We start from the raw sequence: 18,580 nt of genomic DNA, 5'->3' as shown, positions 1-18,580 counted from the left end.
AAATTTTAGTTTCTAAACTACGATCCGAATGATTTTTTTTTCTAATTGTTTATTTTGGATGGAGCAAGGGTATTCAAATCGCTTTTGAAATCTTAAATTAGTAAATGAAAATGCAATAGTTAACTGAGTAACGTAATGCTTTAAAAACTCAAGTGGACTTTTTTTATCTAAGGAGTGATTTCGATAAAATATTATATTTAGCGAGGGTATTAAAAGTTGTGTTTTATATCTCAACTTAATAAATAGAAAATCAAAATGACAATAAAAAAATCAATATGTTCTCTAAGATAAAATTGATACCTTCGGCTCTCCATTCTTGCTCGGTCAATAAAAAAAACGAAATTTATATCCAAAAAAATACAAAAAGTTTATAGAATCCTGGGAATCGAACGCACCTTCACGGCGTGACAGACGATTGTTCCCCAACGACGCCATTACATAACACGCTGTTATCGACGAAATTGGGCTATACATATATAATTATTTAAATATAAATAATAATGTCAAATCCATACTAATATTACAAATGGGAAAGGGTGTGTGTCTGTTTGTTTGTCCGTCTTTCACGGCAAAACCAGAGCGACGAATTGACGTGATTATTTAAGGGGATTTAGTTGAAGGGATGGAGAGTGACATAGGCTACTTTTTGTCTCTTTCTTACGCGAGCGAAGCCGCGGTCAAAAGCTAGTTTATTATAAATGGGAAAAGCTGGTTACTCTATAATCTGAAGTGGAAGAATTCGTTGTTTCACCAAAGATAATGTGTGTTTGTTTGTTTGTCCGTCTTTCACGGCCAAACGGAGCGACGGATTGACATGTTTTTTAAGTAGAGATAGTTGAAGGGATGGAGAGTGACATATGCTACTTTTGTCTCTTTCTAACGCAAGCGAAGCCGCGGGCTAAAGCTAGTACAGCACGGGAAGCATGGTCGCGCGATAGACGATAAAATATCAGGCCGTCCCTGTCGCACTATTAGTAAGTGCGATTATAGGGACATTAGGGACGGCCAGATGTTTTATCATTTATCGCGTGACCATAATTGCCTGCCTGGACCAGATTATATTGATGATAATTTGATGATAATTATTATTTGTAACCATTTAGTTAATATTGTCTTCAGTTACCGCGATAGTTACTCATGAAATAAAAACTATGAAAACGGATTAAATCGCGTATAATGAGTTTAAAATTCATCCCGATGTTTCGAACACTTTTACAGCGTTCGTGGTCAACGGGTGAGGGTGACTGAGGAAAAATTACAATGTGCAAAAGCTACCCATATTCTTGTATATAACCATTTAGTTGTTGAAGAAAAACATTCACACAACAATAACATAGGTCAAGCAGCTCAGTAAATGCAATACATTACTAATACTATGCCCACACTTTGACCTATGTATAATGTATTATACCAGACGTGTAATATTTTATTTTATCAACAAAGGCATAATAAAGGATTGTATTGTATTTTTGTATGAAAATAAAAAATAGGAAAGCAATATAGTAATAGTCAAATATTCCATTTAAAAAATATATAAAAAAAATCCAAAAAAAGTTCAAATGATTAAAAAAAACTGCGGGATGGAACTCAGAATCACCTGCTTCATAATCGGTGCATTTGACCAAGACGCCATTTCGATTTACATTAGCAGTGCCGAAATATACGATATGTATCTTTATTGACAAAATGCGTCATTATTTCTGAGTCTGCTTGAGTTAACTAAACCAATATCTTTAATAATTACTTGTCAAGAGCCAAGTGTCACTGATGACAATGTCAATTAAAAATGCGCGAAATATGACGGCTCTGTGTCTGTACACAAAATTTGGCACGCACATTTACGTAAAATTAATAAAAAATTCACATGGATTTGTCCATGATTTCTGTATGAAACAATGTATTTCATTCACTACCGCGACGACGGATAATGTATAGTAGATGTATGCGCATATTTTTATTTAGTTGTAGTGTGCGGTGACTAGATAAATGGTAGATGTTTTTTGTATGGAAAGCGAGCCACCTTAAATAAAACACTGCCATGTAAAATAGATTTTAATACTTTAGACTTAAGGTCGAATATTGTTTGTAGCATAAGCTATGCAATTCGTTGCTATGCGCCGCCGGTCAGTCCGCTGCCGGCCGCGAGACTGTTAACATACGCTCTCGTGACATTTTCTGTAATTTTTGAGTGTCTTTCCGAAATACATAGTCGTGATTGAACCTCGGACTTTCCTTCATGAACCCTACCACTAACACTTATCTTTAAACCTCCTTTTTATTTTGTAGTGTAAATAGTATGTTATATGTGTGGTTTCTTTTCTTCTCGATCTCTTCTCTTTATTGTTCTGTGTGTGTTATCTGTCGTGGCATCACCGAATGGGCCCTACGGAAGACCAGCGCTGGCATTCAGCTAGCAATATGCTGAGTTGGGTCCATTTCGTGATGCGCACTTAATGCTCTGTTCTCTGTTTCTTGTTTTCTTGTTGCTTGTACATGTGCGTACGTGTTGTGAATGTCACGAATAAATGTCTTTTATCTTTATCTTTTATCTAAATAAATATGTTTCTTTCTCCTAAGTTGAATATTTTACCGATGTCCACCAATAAAAGTATTCTGCTCCGTATATTTTTCGAAATTTTCGTCGACGCGAGACATTCCAATATTTCTTACATATTTAAAGACCCAAGAAGTATCTTCGCCCGAACCTTCTTTAGCCATAAAAATGTCCACGTGAAATAAAATAAAAATTTGTCCTTGAGATTTTTTTTATACCACGTCGGTGACAAACAGGTAAGCGGCCCGCCTGATGGAAAGCGGTCACCGTAACCTATGGACGCCTGCAACTCAAGGGGTGTCACATGCGCGTTGCCGACCCATTAAAAACGTATACACTTCTTTTTAGGGTTCCGTACCTCAAAAGGAAAAAACGGAACCCTTATAGGATCACTTTGTTGTCCGTCTGTCCGTCCGTCCGTCCGTCTGTCAAGACCCTTTTTCTCAGGAACGCGTGGAGGTATGGAGCTGAAATTTATATCAATTACTCAGGTCTACTGTCCCTTGAAGCTGTGAAAAAATCAAACTTCTAAGCCAACGCAATCAAAAGATACAGCCGTTTATGCCGCAAATTTTCGACACTTGCAAGGGAATCAAAACCTACAGGGTGCTTCCCGTGAACTCAGAATCTTGAAATTTGGTACGAAGCAACGTCTTATAGCATAGATAAAGGAAAAATTACGAAAACCATAAATTTTTAGTTACATCACATAATATATTTTTTTTTAATAATTTTAACCTTACTACCCATTTTTTTTGCAATAAAAATACCATAGTTATGACTCGATTGTCGTAATGAACGAACTTTGTAAACCTTGCAGGTTTGTACGGAACCCTCGGTGCGCGAGTCCGACTCGCACCTGGCCGGTTTTTTTAAAGAACCCCATACTGTAGTTCACCGGGAATATCTGATTGCAATAACCGCTTACAAAAATGGAACGTCAGTATCAAATACGAGATTATAATATCCCACTTGACAGTCCAGCCCGCGCGACCATATTCCGGTCAACCGTCCGGGTTTTTAAGCGACGCGCGCAGCGCGCTGCGCATTCACAACTTTTTACAAAAACGTCTGTATCTTCTAAACTACACAAGGTATAGTTAAAAAAAAAAATACTTCGGTATAAATGAACGTACAGTACTTGAAATAAAATTATAGTGATAGTAAAATATGTATGATTATATACTATAAATCAAGGTTAAACTTATGTAATCGAAAAAAAAATGAAGAAATGTTTTATTTGACTATTACTTAAATTACAGGAAATTTTGAGCGATGACCCCCTTTTTTTATTACGTATTAGAGAAATATACTATTTTACCTTTATAATGATACCACAACCAACACATACAGTTCTCATGAAGATATCCAAAAAAAATTAAACAAATTCAAAATCAAACACAAACACGCGGAGTTTGACAAGGCACTGCCGAATTTATTTTTTCATTCACTAAGTAACGAGCGTACACTGCCATCTATACTTTTTGTAGCAAACTATGTAGTTAGGCTACGTTATTGTATCAAGAGAATAAGTAAATAATGCCGCAATATTTCGCTAGATGTCACTTTAATCAACTGTGTCTCCATCCCCTCTTTTGGATAGTAAGGTATCGTAGGACTGTCTACCGGAATTTTTTTTTGGATACTATGCTATCGTAGGACTGTCAAGTGGATATAGAAATAGTTGTTTATGCAATATAAGAGCAATATTAATATTTGCATCGAGTGAAGAATTTGAGTCCCGAGGAAGCGAAAGATCCTATCATAGAATCACGAGCATAGCGAGTGATATTTATAGTCTACCTATATATTGATGTTTCAAAGGCTATAAATATCTAAATACCTGTATTATGTGGCCGCTCGCACACGAAGTAGTTGTGCTCCCTGCACCCCCTGTCGTTCCACTTGAAGGTGGGCGCCAGCGGGGGTGGTCTAGGGGGGAGGGAGGGGCGGGCCTCCACGCAGTCTTGTCCGGAGGTGCCATCGTCATTGGGCTGGCTGCTGTGCTTGCGCCAGCCGGGGAACCAATCTGGGGACAAAAAAAATGACTTTTTGAAGTGATTCTTCTAATGCGACTACCAACTGACAGCGTTAAACGTTTAACGCTAATTGACAGCGTTAAACATTTAACGCTCAGTGTTGCCAACTGGAACTTTGAAGTAACCCTTCCTATTTTCATTTCCACATTACGAAGTTTCACTTCTTTCGCGCGGAGGGACTCCACGCACTATTTATTTATATCGATTGGGTTCCTTTTTGAAAGGCTGCCGAAAGACAAGAGTGGGGAAAAATGGGGAAGGTTTTCAACATCAGTAAAACGTACTGGGTTTTAAATAATAATAAAAACTTTTATGGATATACACTAAATACTTTAACTGCTTTAGCTTTACTATAACTGCTCCAAAAGTGACGAATAGACTAATATTTTAGACATTATTGTACACGTTGCATAATATATACAACATAAAACCTAAAGGTTTATTTATTTTGTATACTTAGTCAATTTATTCACCAATACCGAAAAAAAACCAAAAAGATTTTTGTCGTGCCGCTTTTTTTTTTTAAATTGTATTTCCCGCATAGAATATTCCCGGGAATAATCAGTAAAGCTTCGTTATTTAAAAATAAAAACACATTTATAAAAACTACATTTAAAAACAAAATCCCGTTTCGTCTAGGGACGAAAAAATCGCACCGATGAATTAGACACCGAAAAAAAGGTTGGCGTTTTCTGTAATTAAAAAAGCGACGTAGTGAATTGGTAATTTATTAACAAAAGGTCCGGGGTGGTCAACAGTTGGTTTTAATTATATAGTCAGAAGGTTTTGAGATAGGTTTTTGTTACTCAGCTAAATTGGTGAGTAAAAATATCAAAGTTAAAAAATTATTACTCAAGCGAAATTTTTATAATGACAATTTTTTTTTTTTTTTTGAAATGAAACATTACAATTGCATCTTGTTTTTTTGTTAATCTAAGTATCTGTCTTAATCATAATTTGATGTGAAAAGTGCTTTAATCTAAACTGAAACATCAGAATAGTAAGAGTTTTGAATGATTCACGGTTATTTTCATTAGACTTATATTGACCGGGATATAGACCGTGATTACCTTTTTTATTTTTGTCGAGCTCCCGACATTTCGACGCAGTTGCATGCATCATGATCACGGAAAACCGTTTCCGGGGTAATCACGGTCTATATCCCGGTCAATATAAGTCTAATCAGAATAGTAGTAGAATTATAAAAAATAACTAAAATATGTAGAACGATACTAAATAATTTCCATATTGTTGCCATGTTTAAGATTTTTACTTCAGAAAATAAATGTTTGTGAGAAAGTTTCTCCTTTTCTATATAATCAGTTGCCCTGGTTACGGAGCTAATATACAAATGCTTACGATAATATCGTTGCCGTAATCTCTTCCGTATTGGCGCGACAGAGACAGACTGCTTTTTGATCGGCTTTTAGCGTCAACGATTGTCATTTCGGTTAGGCCGGCTGTAAATATGAGTCAAGATGGGGATTTCATAATGTTTGCAGATGATGGATGCGCCATTGTGACTGGTGACACTTTTGAGGAGTTAAGAGTAAATATTAGTAATACGTTAATAAAATTGACATGTTGGTTAAAATATTTTTAAATTGAATTTTTCCATGCCTTTCCTCAATTCTCAACCGCCTTACGGGTAGATGTTTGCTATAACGCCACCCTAAGGCGGTTGAGAATTGAGGAAAGGCATGGATAAATTCACACACATCCAGCAGGCCTTCGTGGCGCAGTTGGTAAGCGCGATGGCCCCGGCAAGGCCAAAGGTCGCAGGTTCGAGTCCTGCCGGAGGTGTGAATTTTTCCATTTTTCCTTTAATTTAAAAATATGTAATATCGCTCGCAGACGTTTCTGCATGATAAAAAACAAATGTTGGTTTAAAGTTAATGGGTTTTTAATTAATCTTACTAAGACATCTATTATGCATTTCTGGCTAAGGGGACATTAGTCGACGCCTCTTGACATTACAATAAATGATATTAGACTTCCACAGGTTCATGACATGCGTTTTCTCGGTTTTATTTTTGACTGTGGGTTGAAGTGGGATAAGCAAATCGATGCACTGACCAGTCGGCTTTACAAAGCGTCATTTGCATTGTCCCGACTTGCTCCGGCACTTACATGTGAAAACCTTCGTGTGGCATATTACGCATACGTAAATTCAATCCTTGCTTATGGCATTGACGTGTGGGGGCTAGCGGCTTAAAATTTGCATGAAATTACTTTGCACTCTTGTGGATAAAATGCAATTTTACTATCTGTTTTCGAATGGCAAAGAAAGCTTTTATCAGCTGGTGTGGTGAAAAAAAAATACTGAAATCGGACCACGGGTTTCGGGGTAATCCGGCAACATACATGAAAAATAAAAAAAAACATTAATCCTAATATCACCTCCTTCTTGTTTATTTTCGGTGAAGAAGTCGGTTAAAAAGGCCACAGCAATGTAGCTACGAAGCTACGCGTTTCGTAGCAGTCGTGCGCTACGCGACGGCTACGAACGTACAACTCGTAGCATAAGAAATTGATCGACAGTTGGACCGACTCAGACTTAAATTCATGACAATAATAACTCTAAACACTGTATAAGATGCGTAAAAATACGTCCTGTCGTATCTAATTATTTGGCACTCGAATCGGTGGATAACATGCACCTTATCATTGAAATAATAAGTATTAGCTTTCAGCTAACATTTTCTTTTTTTAATTCCCATTGAACTAATAGCTTTTAGCTTAAATTTTCTTTTTTTTAATTCCCTCCATTCAATGGACTGCTCACGCCATGACTCGCAAAATTCCAGGTGTAATAAACCTTTTCGAATTCGTGGTATTTTACTTTATTACTGTTTTTCACGGCAGCTTTTTGTTCGGAAATTTAATTAAAACATTGGATGAAGCGAGCGGGAACTGATTTTGTAAATAATACCAGGCTTTTCACAACAACATAATTTATTGTTTTATTAAATCTGGTCGAGGAGAAAAATATTGTTTTATTTTATTTTATTTTATTATAAATGGGCTTACTCTTGGCCACAGACGTTTCCTACGACGGAGTGAGCTCGCCCAGAAGATGACATTATCATATTTCGAAAACTCTTAGTCCGTTTTCACATTATCCGATCCGATATTACAGGAGCCATCTTGGACTTTTTCCATTGAAATCCTTCCAACATCCCATATCGGATATGGGAAAGTCCAAGATGGCTCCTGTAATGAATTTGACGACCGGTCTGGCGCAGTCGGTACTGACCCTGCCTGCTGCGCCGCGGTCCCGGGTTCAAATCCCAGTAAGGGCATTTATTTGTGTGATGAGCACAGATATTTGTTCCTGAGTCATGGATGTTTTCTATGTATATAAGTATTTATATATTATATATATCGTTGTCTGAGTACCCACAACACAAGCCTTCTTGAGCTTACCGTGGGCCTCAGTCAATCTGTGTAAGAATTTATTTATTTATTTGTAATGTCCCATATATTACAAATCGGTCCTACATCCGATATCGGATCGGATAATGTGAATCCGGTCGGACAAAACGGAGCAATAAATTGACGTGATTTTTTAAGTAGAAATAGTTGAAGGAATGGAAAAGTGACATAGGCTACTTTTTGTCTCTTTCCAACCCCCCACTTCCCTAAAATGGGGAACAGACTGTAGATAGGTATGTACGTATTCGTGCGTGTGAATTTTAATCTAATGTTTCAAATGTCAAAGTCACATGTTTCGTTATCAAATTTCACGTGCCACATATGGTTAAACCTTGTTTCTAAGACGATAAGGTCCAAGACAGTAAGGTTGTGTTTCTAACTAAGTCAGGAAGTCATTATAAGTCATACATGAGTAATTAATGAGCGCGTGACAAAGTCCTTGTTATTGCGTAGAGTTGTGTTACGGACTTATATGTTTCATGTGGTCGATGTTGACAGGATTGTCAACTTGAAATAAATTTGATAAGATAACACGTGTCGTAAATAGTTAAATGTACACACAATAGGCTACTAGACTCTTATTTAATTTGACACAAGAAATTATTGTTTCCTGTAGTATTTGACATAAGACTGTATTTGTCATCATCATCATAAGACACATTTTTATAAAACTGTATTTATAAAGTGTTGTCTTGTGTACCTACCTGCTCTAGTATCTCAGTCTGAATAATTGTACAGTTATTTGGTATATTCTGTTATACTGTATAAATTTTGTTTGAATAAATAAATAAATAAAAAATAAATAAATAAGAAATCAATTTTTATAGATTTTGGGTATTAAACGTATTTTCGATTAAAAATGTGTGTAATATTTATTTTAATTTTGGTCACCAAAAACGCTGTCAGACGTGTAGTGACGTCATAGAACCTAACTTCATGTCGAGTCAATCACTGACATGATGAACTTTATGCCTCATAACTTAAATGTCAGAAATTTTTGTGCTCAATTCGATTTACGTCATGCGCAGACAATCTATAGATTAACATGGCTAATGATGTTTTTGCCTAATTAAGTTAAAGTAAACTTTATAAATGTTTTTTTGTGGTTTTCAAGTCGTAATAAAATATGGTAGTATTATTTTCGGTTAATTGGACAGTAATATATAATATAAAACAGACTTTAAAAAAGGGTCAAGTAGCCTATGGCTTTTCGCAGGAGTAAAATGAAATGGTGAATTTATTTTTGTGAACAATTTGCAAAACTGGAGGACAATGAAGATAATGCACGTGCAATTGTTGTGATCGAATGATTGAGGAGGCTCACTGCAAGGTTAGGACATACAAAAACCTTGGTGTTTGTAATCTGTGGAACGAAATTTAGTACGAGAATATAAATTCCATAATTTAAGACCTAAACGGAACTTAATAGAGCAACACTTACGTTTATATTTTGCCAAATACACTCAATAAATAAATTAAAATGAATGAATGAACTGTTTATCCATACTAATCCATACTTCCATACTAATATTATAAATGGGAAAGTGTGTGTGTCTGTTTGTTTGTCCGTCTTTCACGGCAAAACGGAGCAACGTATTGACGTGATTTTTTAAGTGGAGATAGTTGAAGGGGTGGATAGTGACATAGGCTACTTTTTGTCTCTTTCTATCGCGAACGAAGCCGCGGGCAAAAACTAGTCATCGTATAAAACCGCGTTGTAAAAAAATATCAATTTTAAATCTTACAAAGCTTAAGTTTAATTAATTATTGCTACCATAGCGATCCCACTACAATAACAACTATAATAACAACGGGACAATGTTGACTTGTTACTCTCGTTAGCGAGAAATATGGCGGTCGGGTCGCCAACTTATTGTTACGAGAGTTTGACTAATTTTACGCTTTAGTAATTACTACGAAATAGGATATCATGGTTATGTATATCTTGTTTATGGCATGTATTTAACATACTTGTATAGGTATTAAGTTTAATAAATTTAATAATACATTAAGCACTGTTTCCTAGGACAGAGGTGCTGTCTAAAACTAAGGCTTCCGCCGCAATCATCTAGCCGAGAGTCAACCAAAGGTGTAGTCGACACACAGAGAACCTCAGTCGACAGTACATCTCTCTTGATAGAATCACAGACCAACCCCTATAGACATCTATTACAAGACGACTCGCGGTGGCCAGCCTTCCTAGTATTTGCACTGATATAAGCGCGGGCGCTCGCCGTGCCCGATCAGTATCGACCAAGTAACAGACCCGAAAGCAGCGCGTGTTTTTCGCACAAAAAAATTGGAAAAGGGTATTTTGATGCCTTAAAGATGTCCACCTGTAGTGTGAAATGGTGTGGAAAGGTAACAAGAAGCTTAAATTTAAAAACAGACGGCATTACATTCCACAAATAAGTCATATTTATAATTTATTCAGAGCCGGCATAGGTCAACTTACATTGGCCACTTACGCGTCAGTAGAGGGACAGTCATACTTCTGTCCCTTTTCATCTGGCGCGACTGCCCGCCGTCCTTGAAACGGCCAATCACAGCGCGCTTAACACATTCCCCGCCCGCTCCTCGCACCCCAAACAGTGGTGACTCGTATCGCGAACCAAATATACAAGACTGCCACTCTATAGGAGGTTCTCTGTGGATAGAATAGAATAGTAATAATACTCTTTATTTGCACACCTCAGCAAAAGATACAGTGGAGACAAAACAAATGATTATAAATAACGGCAGACAACAGGCGTTCTTACCGCTAAAGAGTGACCTCTTCGGGACAACCTTTAAGTAATAAAAAAAAATACAATCAAAAAGATGATTTTGTAGAAAAAATTATGAGATTGATGGTTCCGAGGTAGGAACGTTTTTTTCTTACATACATTAGTCCTATAGATATTATCCGTATATACATTATCTGTCTATACGGAGTTATACATAAGTATGTTTTCACCACACCAACTGTTAAAGGCTTACTTTGCTATTCGAAAACAGATAGCAAAATTGCATTTTATCCACAAGAGTGCAAAGTAATTTCATACAACTTTTAACTTGATGTCTTAAGCTGGCTGGTAGAATTTACCTATAAATGATGATTTTGAATCATAAATGTTGAATAAATTGATGGATTTGATTCAATTTGATGTTTTATAGTAAGTATTTTGTTCGTGTTGGTGTGGTGAAAATTATTGTGTTTCACTCGGTGGCAAAGTTTGTTTAACCTTCGTGCCTTGAAACCCTCGCAACGCTCAAGATTCCACTTTTTGAACCACTCGCTACGCTCGCGGTTCAATATTGGTATCTTTCGCTTGCACGGGTATCAATATTGGCACGTGCGGTTAAACAACTACTTTGCCCCCTTGTAAAACAAAAAACTATTTTAAGCTTTTATTCAACTTGCCTTGTTAGTATGTTAGTGTGTGTCAAAACGTAAAAGCTAAATTTGACCCACTTCCCGGTTTCCCATCGAGTTGAAATTTTGCACACATACACGGTATGTAAATCACATGGCAATGTAATATTATGGTATCATGGGGCTGATCTGATGATGGAGTTGAAAAGTGGTAATAGGAACTCTGTCATGAAACGTCGTATCCCCATCGTGTACCTAAGGGGTTTTTAGAAACGTCTCGGAGAGCAGTAGATGATTGTTGAAAGAAAGGTACAGTCGGCGATAAAAGCTTGTGCGAAAAATTAAAATTTTGCAAAAAAGATTATTAGTTATAAGGATTACTATAAAAAAAGAGGATCGATTATTATAGAGAGTTACTGTCAAAGTAAGTGTAATCACAGTGCATAGACTGCCATCTCTTGACACAGGCTTAAAACTTTTGAACCTCAGTTTTGACAATTTGGCCCATATTCTTAGCTTGATGTGTGTTAAAATATCAAATATTAATATTAGCGCCATCTAGCTGAGCGTACCCTAAAGGTGTAATGCCATCTAGGCCACCGTATACCTTTTTCTGTATGGTACTGAGGTACGTTTTTTTCTTAGACTTTATCTGTCTATACGGAGTTATACATGTCTTTGCTATAAATTACGTTCGCGCATACTGAGATTCCCAAACTTGTCTTATTTATCTAGTACCTACAGCCTGCAAATCGGCAATAAATTGTAAACTAGCGACAACGCTAACCGCTTTAAGCCTGCTCGCCGAGGTAATTGAGCTTATCAAAGCGCGCTGAGCTTCTACATTGAGTTACTCTGTTACTTGGGTCGAATAGAAACTAAACTGGGATACATGTAATATGTGTGAAAACCTTATAAGGGCGATAAATACCAGACAAAATTCGTTAGTCGTAACTTTATTCTGTTATCCTTTTTATTTTCTTTTTTTGACTGTTCTTCTTTTTGTGACTGCTGTTCTTTGAATGTTTTGTTATTCATACTTATTCTTATTTTCCCCCTTTCTTCCCGTGGGTGTCGTAGAAGGCGACTGTGGGATATGGGTTAAATTGTGGCGTAGGCGAGAGGCTGGCAACCTGTCACTGCAATGTCACAGTTTCATTTTCTTTCAACCCCTTACTTGCCAAGAGTGGCACTGAAGCTTTAGTAGTTTCATGTGCTCTGCCTACCCCTTTATGGGATACAGGCGTGATTGTATGTATGTTGTATGTATGTATGTATTCTTATTTTAAATGTCTTTTTAGGGTTCCGTAGTCAACTAGGAACCCTTATAGTTTCGCCATGTCTGTCTGTCCGTCCGTCCGTCCGTCCGTCCGTCCGTCCGTCCGTCCGTCCGTCCGCGGATAATCTCAGTAACCGTTAGCACTAGAAATCTGAAATTTGGTACCAATATGTATATCAATCACGCCAACAAAGTGCAGAAATAAAAAGTGGAAAAAAATGTTTTATTAGGGTACCCCCCCTACATGTAAAGTGGGGGCTGATATTTTTTTTCATTCCAACCCCAACGTGTGATATATTGTTGGATAGGTATTGAAAAATGAATAAGGGTTTCCTAAAATCGTTTTTTGATAATATTGATATTTTCGGAAATAATCGCTCCTAAAGGAAAAAAAAGTGCGTCCCCCCCCTCTAACTTTTGAACCATATGTTTAAAAAATATGAAAAAAATCACAAAAGTAGAACTTTATAAACACTTTCTAGGAAAATTGTTTTGAACTTAATAGGTTCAGTAGTTTTTGAGAAAAATACGGAAAACTACGGAACCCTACACTGAGCGTGGCCCGACACGCTCTTGGCCGGTTTTTATCTTTATCGTTAATTAAGAGCTGTTTTTGAATTACTCTTAATTTTCACCCCATAATTACTACAATTTTGGTGCCAAGTCTCATATTCATACTTAACTCATACTTATGTAGTTCCCTTGTGATGTAATGAAACTAAACATAAAGACAAGTAAGGACACCCTACGAATTCGGACACCATTAAATTCCAATGCCCTCCAACAACGCCTATAAATCCTCGATAATAGTACAATAAACAATTGTGTAAGCACTTAACTGGCCTTTTCTAAATCTTATCTCAACGTATTAAGGGTCAGGAATAATTCTTAGATAAGAAACGGTTCTCTATCTTATATATTTAGGATAAGGACTGTATGTAAAAAGAAGGAAACGATCTTAGAAATTCAGCTGTTTATAAAACCTTTCCCATAGTGGCAACACAATTGGACAAAATAGTGGACATATCACCTTGTACGACAAATGAAAACAAAACTGAATGGAGATGCACTGTACTCTATTGAGGATTTATAAATTGTAATAATTTAAACATAATTGAATGACATATACGTAATATCTAACAACTTAAGTGTAATAATTTGGATGTAAGTACCTAACCTATTGACGTATAAAATGTAAATTTTATGAATAAATCATTGAATTGAATTGAATTGAATTGATGAGTTCGTTAACACTTACAAAAATTGTGAATTACTTAATTAAAAACAGTATAGTGTGTATTTTGACGGGTTATACCTATCGCGCTAAAAACATTATTTGGAAACATCCCGAAGCGAAAGCGTTGTGTACGATCAATGTGCGGACTTAAAGTTAGGGACAGCTGTGTACCCTTTTTCAAATCACATAAAATCTTAACCCTGCCTTCGTTATACATTCTTGAAGTAGCCATATTTGTGAAAACCAACACAAACCTTTTCAGTAACGTTTCTGATGGCCGGAGATTTCCACCACGTGAACAATACAGTCAGAATCTAAAAACTCTGCAATGTTGCAATACGGCGCTTATGAGAAATAGTATCTTTGGCATGGCTTCGACAATATATAATAGTATTCCAATCCATATTAGAGCACTTGACATATATAATTTCAAAATACAATTCACTTCATTCCTCATTGAAAAATGCTATTATACTATTAATGAATTTATTAATGATAATAATGACTCGACATTGTGTTAGAATTTTATTTTTATGTATTAAATTGACATGTATTGTGAAAATTGTAATAGAATTTTAAGTGTTGTATTAATCTGCCATTATTTCCTTTGAAGTAACATTATTGAAATTTATTGTAATTGTAACTTAAATAATTTAATTTTTTTTCTTTTTAGTTAAGATATGCATGCGTTTAGCTTAATAATCGCACAACAAAATTTTGTACACCCGCATAGTGGGTAAAACATAGAATAGCGCTGCCATTAATGTATTTATCACCTTTTCTGTAACCTATGTTTAACAAAATAAAGAATTGATTGATTGATTGATTGATTGATTGAAATTTCGAATCTTATACACATAGGTATGCATTGTAAAAAAAAATCCTGATGTCCTGCGTTCAAATATCGGGAGCTCCACAAAAATCAAAACGGTAATCAACTAATCACGGTCTATATAAGTGTAATGACCAAAACCGGATGACAGAAAACCAGCGCTGCGGGTTGCCGCGGCATCATGCTGAGCGAGGGTCCTATTCAGCGTTCATTGTATGTTTTGTTTGCAAGCCTTCTTTTTGTGTGTACTATGTTGTGACGTTAAATAAATGAATTCTAAAAATGAATGAATGATGCCCGTGTGGTGACGGGTTAAGAATTTCACCACCCCCTTTCTTCCCGTGGGTGTCGTAGAAGGCGACTGTGGGATATGGGTTAAATTGTGGCGTAGGCGAGAGGCTGGCAACCTGTCACTGCAATGTCACAGTTTCGTTTTCTTTCAACCCCTTATTTGCCAAAAGTGGCACTGAAACCTGAGTAGTTTCATGTGCTCTGCCTACCCCTTCATGGGACACAGGCGTGATTGTATGTATGTATGTAAAAACGAATTCTATAATTAAACAAACCGTGAACCATTCAAATCTCTGACCGTCAATATCTATTGCTCTTCCGTATTAACGTGACAGAGCGCAATTGCGTTTTGATCGGCATCTAGCGTCAACGATTGTATTTTGGCTAGACCGGAGGACTTATCTATGGCCTCAGGTTAGATTCGAAAGCACGTCTGCGAACGGAGACATGTGCCTTCGGGCGATAACAGAACACATGGGTGGAATACGATTTGAGTGAGAAACTGTATCGATCGCAATAGCTCGAACTTAGTTCATATAATAGCCGGTATTAGTAGATTAATGCAAAGTGTAAGTAAACTTTATTTGAATCAATTGTGACAACGTGGAACGGAAGTTGAATATTGCTAACGAGAGCCAGTTCAATCGCGGTGGCTTTCCGGAGCGTTTTAAAAACAAGTGTGATGAAAAAAATTAGGCGTATGAAAATTTGAAAATCGAAACAAAATAAAAAAAATAGGAAAAAAAATCTATACCATACATTCCGACTCACGTGAAGCCACTCGTTTGTATGGAACTGCCAAATGTTTTTTTGTGAATTCAGCATTGGTCACCCTGTATAATGTATTTTTTATTCCAGATTTTTCGTGTAGGCGCCCGGGAATCTCGGGACGGGCCCATAACACGTGTTCGTCGTAAATATCCGGGATACGGACCAACACGCAATCTGGAGCAGCTGGGACTCTTTTAAGAAGAGTTTATAAGAATGGACCTACTAGTTGATTACTGGCATTACACTGATGGTTCAAATTATTATTATAGACGAAATAGGATCGAGTGTATGGAGAACACTCAAAGTAAAATTTTTAGTACACATATCAGTGTTAAAATTGGCACATATTAATATTAGCGCCATCTAGTTGATGGTTCCGAGGTAGGTACAATTTTACGAATTTATCTGTCTATATGGAGTTACATTATCTATGTTCTAGATGTCATTATTCTTTAACGCTTTACAAAATCGATCTAATTACATAACGTCTTTTAGCCTAGTCCAAAACTAATCCAACTTAGACTTTCTAAAAACTTTCTTAAAAGAAACAATTTTAAAACATTTTTTTCTGACCTTTGCCTAAAGCAGGTCATAAATTCAATTAATATCAACTTCAATCAAACCAGTTAACCTTTTGATTATTTAATTAATTCATACCCAATTAAGCCCTTTGGGGATAAAATTTCTGTAACCCTTTAGTTTCTGAGACCTAACGTTATACTCGTAGAAAATTACGTAGGATGGAGTGCCCATTCCGTACATAGTTTTTAACCCCCGACTCAAAAAGACGAGGTGTTATACGTTTGACGTGTCTGTCTGTCTGTGTGTCTGTCTATGGTATCGTAGCTCACGAACGGATGAACCGATTTAGATTTAGTTTTTTTTTTGTTTGAAAGTTGGGTTAGTCGGGAGAGTTCTTAGCCATGTTTCATGAAAATCGGTCTCACTATGACGCGGTCGGGGGTTTTTTTTTTTTACCAATACGCTATTACATTCGTGGTCGAAATTTAGCGTCAAATAGCTATTTTATTTTAATAGTTCTACAATGACAATAGATGGTGTGACGGACGAAAAGTGTAAACTCTTTATTGTACCACCGCCCCGGTATTCTCGCGAGAACAATCACTGAAAAAAAAATTTCTAAGGTAGGTAAATTTCTTTTTTTACCTACTCAGAATCCCGAACCCCTTCGATCTAGGACAAAAAGCAAGAGACAAAAATTTTATATTACTTCTATTATGTTTTAAAAATGGTAACAAAGTGGAAAACATTAATTTGAGACGCTTTTTTCCTCCTGGTAAGATGAATAGGGCTCGTAATTCTGAGTGAAAAACATTAAATTTACATATTTTAGAAAAACATTTTTTGAATCTTTTTTCGCGAAAATGCCCACCAGCACCAACATAAAATATACAAGACATCAAATATAAAAGAAACCCTATCCCTATCCCTAAAATTGATATACTTAGTACAAGTTTTTATAGTTTTGTTTGAACCAGACGTCCGTTGATGCAATGCAATCCGCTCCCTTTGACTACGCATCCGAAATAATCGCTTATGATGAGCAAGTATTACTATATAAGTATACGAGTAACTATAGTATAGTAGAAACTCGAGTATTTTGAATAAATCTTTGATGAACTCATCTTAGTTTTACGAGATTCTGCGGTAAGACAAAGACATAATACCTATAGCTCCATATAGACAGATATAGACTAAGAAAAAAAAATTTTTTAAATATTATATGTTCGAGTGTCAAATATTGTTTTATAGTTAAAACATTGAAACCCTATTTAAAACATTTCTATCCTATTTATAATGAAATGAAATGAAATATTATTTTTTCCAAGTAGGCATATTACAATGCGCATAATGAACGTCAAATAAAGCTACGCCGGCTCTAACCCTACGCCTCAGCCTCGAGAAGATTTCAGTCCCCCCTCAATTGGAGGGAACTCGGCGGGCCACTTCTTTTCAAAACATTATATCTTATAATTAGCATTAATTAAAAAACAAGATACAATTAAACTGTAAAAAAATCATCAAAAAAATATTAACAGACTAGGTACTCTATGGAAATTAATTTCAATAAATTATACATAGCTACTATGATTAATGAGAAATGTGATGTTAGAGATGTATAGAGTCTCTAAGTATCAAAGTACATCTAAAAAAAAAAGAAAAATTACACATGATGAAGAAAAAAAAACGAACTGATACAAATAAAAGATAACTAAACTTGTATAAAAGATAACTAAAAGTATTCACTTTAAGTAAACCTTTTTGAAATGAACTGCAGTGCACTTCCTAGTTCTTGATATAATGAAGTGAATTTCCTAGTTCCGCGGAAGATGGCGCGATTACGACTTAATGGACTTTGAGTTCAAGGGCTTTGCTTTATTTTCTACATGGATGTGGAAGGCTGAATTCAACCGACAAACGAGATTTAAAAAAGGTAGGTTTCTAATGTAAGTAACTAGTTTCATGGGGTCCATGCCGCAAGCCGACCTTGGGAAGGGGTATTTTCCTTATATTAACTGGGTTATTACTGCAGGTAGGTAATTATTTTTATACAGCTCGTAAACCTAATAAGGGCGATAAATGAAACCAGGCATATAATTCAATATTGTTATCATCAATTAAGAGGTGTTTTTGAGTTACTCTTAATTTTCAGCCCATAATTAATTTTTGAAAATTTCCCAGCAGCAATGTACTGTAAACGTGGTTGCGATGACAATCAATGACAACTGTCAACGAGCGTTTAACGCGAGTGTGTTTGCATTACGT

The 18,580-nt window shown here is 36.1% G+C and overlaps 1 pseudogene; it reads right to left on the bottom strand.

The window, feature by feature from the left end:
• Positions 1 to 4,389: 4,389 nt before the first annotated feature.
• LOC125231940 overlaps positions 4,390 to 18,580 on the bottom strand; it is an 81,448-nt pseudogene continuing 67,257 nt past the window's right edge.

The sequence above is a fragment of the Leguminivora glycinivorella genome, chromosome 12 (genome assembly GCF_023078275.1).
Source record: "Leguminivora glycinivorella isolate SPB_JAAS2020 chromosome 12, LegGlyc_1.1, whole genome shotgun sequence".
NCBI classification, from domain to species: Eukaryota; Metazoa; Arthropoda; class Insecta; order Lepidoptera; family Tortricidae; genus Leguminivora; species Leguminivora glycinivorella.
Note: the sequence above shows the minus strand (reverse complement) of the source record. Positions and strands in the feature narration are given on the sequence as shown.